Source organism: Ruditapes philippinarum, unplaced genomic scaffold (assembly GCF_026571515.1).
Source record: "Ruditapes philippinarum isolate M1 unplaced genomic scaffold, ASM2657151v2 ctg3304_1_1_1_1, whole genome shotgun sequence".
Lineage (NCBI taxonomy): Eukaryota > Metazoa > Mollusca > Bivalvia > Venerida > Veneridae > Ruditapes > Ruditapes philippinarum.
In genome coordinates, this window is record NW_026858197.1 from 67,076 (window position 1) to 73,271 (window position 6,196).

A 6,196-nucleotide genomic window follows, 5' to 3' on the forward strand; every position below is an offset into this window, starting at 1 on the left:
ATACTTATCTATGAAAGTCGGTTAAATACTATATGGCGCATTAGGCATGCTGTAAAATACTTTCAATAACTTCCTTGGACAGAGATAGGTTAAATGATTTGTCCTCGTTTTAGTTTAAAACAATTTGACAAAGGTCACGTCAGATAATCAAGCCTGTTGTTAAAATTCCAGTTTGTATGCCAGGAGGGTACTTATTATAATTATTATGATTCTCTAGATATTTTAAAACTACTTATCGACACACTTTTGTGAGATGAATCATAAATAATTGAATACAAATATCGTTTTTATAATTGCATTTCCACATAGTGAACATATCAAACTATTGCAAATTAATCCATTTTAGGTCAAACGACGGGGTGTATGGGGTTTTTATTTACTTCAGAATCAACAGTAAATTGAAATTGATAAATTATAATGAAATTCAATATAAAAAATAAATTGTGCTGACGTAAGTTGCAATATAATCATGTATATATATATTACATATGTAAATTTCATTTCATGTGAAGAGATTTCACCAGAGAAAGGCCATTTTGATATTATTGATCTTTCCACTTAACTGATATTGGAACTCTTTTGTTTCTTGACACGTACTTTACCAATGGAGCATGCGATTGCATTGAGTGGATTACAAATGGTGTTTTCCTTAATACTATAATAAGACACGAGTGCCTTATGTCAAAATATAATAAATCATATATTTGTCTCAGTCAAGTGTTTATTTAATCTGCATATGGATTTAAGAATAAATCATGCGAGAAAGATGATACAAATATTAAATCATCTGATTAACCGTCTTCATTGAAATTCATATTTTATAAAAAGAAATCTGAGCCGTTTGTCTGTTTACTAATTCTAATTCTTTGTGCATGTATTATACATATTAGATGTTTATTTCCTGGCATACACGTCACATGAAAGTGATTTTGCATATTAAGATGTCATTCTTGATATTGTGAAATACAGTTTGCCGAGTTGTGAGGAACTCTACAATGCTTAATAAACAATTTCTTCCTAAAGAGTCAAGGGATGGCAATAATTTTCTTGGAAACCTACAAAATGAGCTACAAAAGTTAATGTTGGGATAATATTTTTTCAAACTTCAACAGGAAAGATTATTACGAATCAAAAGTTAAACATTACTGATTTTAATAAAAATTCCAGTTACTGTAAATATAAAAGTTTTCTTCTAAAATATTGCGAATGTTAGGACATACATAATTGTAATTTTGTTGTGATTAATGCTTCAGAGGGATCACTTGTTTCCATATTTGTATACAACGTTGCAAATATTTGCAAAACATAGTTATGTTTATAATGGTTCCACATCATCTTGTTTAACTTTCTCTTGCACAAAAAGTTCACTTTATTATAATTACTTTGGAAGTATTTGAGCACTCACATCCCTGTTCGTTATCATCCCTACCATGTGTTCTATGTCATGTGCTTGAAAATGCTTAATAATGTTCCAGTAACGTCCGTTTCTTGACATTATTTTTTTACCGTTTGATATACATATCAAAGAAGCAGTGTTAATTAACGATAAATTTGATCAAATAGATGGTGAAAGAAATATTTTCCACTTCAGTACGAAATATTCATGATTATAGTAAAACGTTTCAAACAGAAGCGCTATTATGTTGTTGTTGTTGTCTGTGAAGTGTGTCATTTATCAATGCATCTTTTCCTATCCTTAAATGTTATATATCGCAAAAAACTTAAGTTATTAGCTTTATTATTGACTATGATCCCAACTGTTGCTGTCATCAGGTTGAGTGTTAATTTTACAGAGAAGTAGACATAACAACTCTTCCTATTTCAGGACAATTAATTGATCTAATTAACTGCTTACTAGATATCCTATAATAAAAATGTCGAGACATTCAATCCTAGACAACACAGTGTTAAAGATTTTCACGCAAATATTTTAATTGCAAGATGCTGAATAATAGTGCAATAAAATTGCTTATTAAGTACCAAGAAGTAATTGTATTTTTTATCAGTAAACCATTAGACATTATAAATGGGAGATTATGTAGTAACAACATCAAACAAGTCCGCTTGTAATTGTACCGCTTATCAAAACTGTAATATCATCAGACATACAATGCGGTATCACAATAAATAAGTGGTTCTAGCATTTCAATAAAATACTTTTGAAAGCAACAGAATAAAATTTATCTACAATTCCACTAACATGAATTATAATATTGTGTTTTGAGAATTGCGCGCTATTCTTGTTATCTTTATATTAACATTTGATAACATGCACACCTTAACATACTCCATTAAAACTAGTCTAAAAATGACATGGAATTTTGTTATGATTAATGTTTCCGAAGTATCACTTGCTCGCTAAAGCATGGACAACGAACTATTGTATCTGTTTGTCAAATTTGTAACTTTGTAATTTCTAAAAATGAAATAAGAAAATGTCACAATGTATTTTTGTGTGTACATTAACATACCTTATTGTTCAACATCATTTGCCGACCAATGAATTCGCTTCAATTTTCAAAAAATGCCTTTCCTAATCGTATAAACAGGCACATTTTGTCACTAATTTATTCAGTCGAAGTGAATGTAGTAGCCCCGCCTCAGTAGGACGACGTGACATTGGGAGATCTAGGTACAATCAATTGATAACGATAACCGCTGTTTATGGCGGGTTGTTTTATTTATAATTCTATGAAGAAAATATAGACAAACCCAAACACATTTTGGTCATTTTGAACTAACATATATAAATAAAAAATAGATGATGGATGTCATTCAAACATTTATCAATTAATGCACACAGATAGGCACATGGAGGGTTAAGTTTCACTTCTTTTTGCGACGGACGCGCCCTCAGGCGCGTTCAGAGCTAAGTCATCTACACATGGGATTTCGTCTGCTACAATCGGGCAAAGTGTCCTCAACCGATTAACAGCCCAAGAAATAGTACATGAATTTGATTATTTAAAACTCCCATACTATGTCGGGATATCTTAAAATCTTCCATATTTAGCCTTATCAATTTCAAATTAAGTTATCCAAGTTAAAATATGAACGTATATGATTGATAAAAATGTTGTAGTCCCGTAGTATTATTGCGCAATATGCAAATTACTGCCGAAACGATTTACCGCTGTCGAAAAAGTAGGACAGCAAATTATACTATAATAAAGGTGTAAGCTCTTGAGTTCCAAGAAATTATTAGTAGGAAATAAATATTTTACATTATACAAAACATTATTATTAACAAATCAAAAGTTTTTCGTGACTCTAGAATAACTCGCGCATTAATAAAACAAGAACTATTTTCGTGACTCATACCGCGGGTTTAGCAGTTATTAATAAATTAGATTCAGTACAATGGTTAGTATAAATATCTATTTTTGAAAATTCATGTAACAAGAGAGTTTTTCAACACTTTACCACCATGTAGTCTTTCATGGTAATCTTTATTGAAGGAACTTATAATATCAGTTCTACTTCCGATTCTTGTGGTTTGTTTACATATTTTTCTAGGTCACGATATGAGTTAACCTTCGCTATTCTATAAATAGATTCTGCTTTACCTGTGCTGATTTTCGGACAGTAGGGAGTACACATTATACATGTTATAAACCAGCGGATACTTACTTTGTTCACATGCAATACTTTTAGAAATTCTATACAATTGTAAGAAGCAAACAAGTTGAAAATGGAATTTAGTGTGAAAATGAAAAGGACAACTAAACACTGTAGTGCTTAAGTGACATTTAAATTAAAATAAAAACGATGTGCTCTTGCCCTTGTAAATAAAAAAAAACACTAAAAAATACACTATTAATTGCTGATGATTTTAACCAAAAATATTTTTAATGAGACGTACATATCCAAGAGAAATAAAAATACAAATGACTTATATTTTATTGTCTGTATGCCCACTATGTTAAAACACGAAGCAATTCTAAATAACATTCTCACATGTATAATGTATTATGCTTGAAGTTTATTTGCATGGTTTTATTTTAGAAATATTTCGTTGACAGTTCTTTTTTCTATTTACATATCATTTCTTGGAATAAATCGATAATGACACTGATTTACAAGTTTTTAGGCATACATTTCATTCTGTATTTAAATGCTTGAAAGTAGAAAATCTGGATTATATCAGATTGGGACACAAAATATATTGCTATACAAATCTGAACTTGTATGCAACAAATTTTCTCTGTTATATATTTTGTGTTTTATTTTTTTTTTCTAAAAAAAAACCTAAATGTCTCTCCGGTTGCATGTCCGTCGCATTCAGTGCTGCAGCACTTTAATTTATGTTGTTTGGGGTGACATCGATACAGTTCACATGAAAGTGTTCACAACCCTCAGCGACAAAGTATACAGAGTAGGGCTAAGGCTGGAATCACATAAATCATTCACGTCCAAGATTTTTCAGAAAATTGCAAAATGAAAGAAAGTCAGCGCTACACGATGTAAACCGACTTACCTTTGTTATTTACATGTATATATTGACTGACGTAACTGATAGATGAAATATGCTTTCAACCCATCGTAAATTTGTAAACAACTTTCTATAGGCTAGAGGCGTAGCGGTGTCAATAATTAAGTTAGTATTTTTCAACAATTAAGAACCCACATTCGCTCCCTACGTCGCTTCCTTTGGGTTTCTTAATTGTAATATTGTTTACTTTATACCATAAAATATCCTAAAAACATATAAATTTATAGTATTCAATATTAGATCTTTTAAACTCGAGAAATCTGTCCGTTATGGTTTGCCGTTACGGAAAAGTCCAAAATAATTATACTGTGCATACTGAATAACTATCAGTGCTGACCAGGATCAGACAGCACATACATTACTAGAATCAAATGCCGCCAGCTAGCTTGGTACTAGTTAACAAGGTTAACAGACACTTTAATGAATTCATTTAGAATATCTTCTACAGAAGGACAGCTGTTCATGTCGACAAAGGTGATATTAATCTAGAACTTTGAAATTCAAATGCCAATTAGGAGAGAAGAATTCTTTTTAACTAGACAATAGGATTGTTGAAGTTGTTATCAGCACAGCAAATATATCAATATCACGAAACGTCTGCAAATCCTGAAGTTCTGTTTACGGTTTAATGGCAGAAGGGAGTTCAATGACATTTTTTTACAAAGCCTCGGCTACCTAGATGGCTATATGTGACATGAACTCTATTAATTTTAATAAAATGTGCCCTTTTGTATATTTTAGATGCATCTGGACGTTAATGTACTTTCAGTGTGACATTTTACATTGTCTTGGTCCTTTGAGATCATTGATTAAAATCAATTCAGAGTTCAGGGCTAAAAACCGCTTATGCAGAATAAGGGGGATAAGGGTGGTCCTCCTGGGCTCCTTGTCACTGGTTCTTGTTGCTGGTTCGCGTGGGAGTGCGTTCATGTCCATTGGAAGCCGCTTTTCTTGTAGATCTTGTTTATCATATTTATATTAAACACTCTACCATATTTCGCTAAGAGCTTCAGTCAAACCGAGTCCGATATATTTAAAAAATCTGGAAACAAAGTGATCCCTCGGAAGCATTAATCACAACAAAATTACATTTGAATTGCAGACTCAGTTTGAACCATTAATTAATTAATTTTAATTTTAGTTGCTATTGATTTCCCCTTTTCAGAATGTTTGGTAAGCTTAAAGATAGTTTTTGAAATATATCCAGACTGCTTATGTTCCCGTACTTTTAGTAATATTTGTATGTCCCCAGCTCGAACTTAGAAGTTAAAAAAATGCCACCATGACCTTCACATACCAAATAAATCCATGACCATGACGTAACATTAAATGGTAGATTTTCATACTATATCACTCAGAAGTAGATTAACTTGTTCATGCTTAACAATATCTAAATGATTCATGTTCATGTTTAACAATATCTAAATGATTCATGTCTTTTCTTTATCATTATATGAAATACATATCAAATTTAAATCAGGTCATTTGACGGACGTTCTTTAGCATGTATGATCTATTGCATTGCAATGACCTAAATGATACAGCATTTTATGCCACTACATTTATTCATCCTCTAGTATCTGGAGGTGGATTTAATTGGCTTAATTAATTTTTTGCTGAGAAGGAGTGAAATTTCTCTAAAAATATACACGTATACACCCAATGTTCATAATTTATCTGTCTTTTTTAATATTTAACCCACAT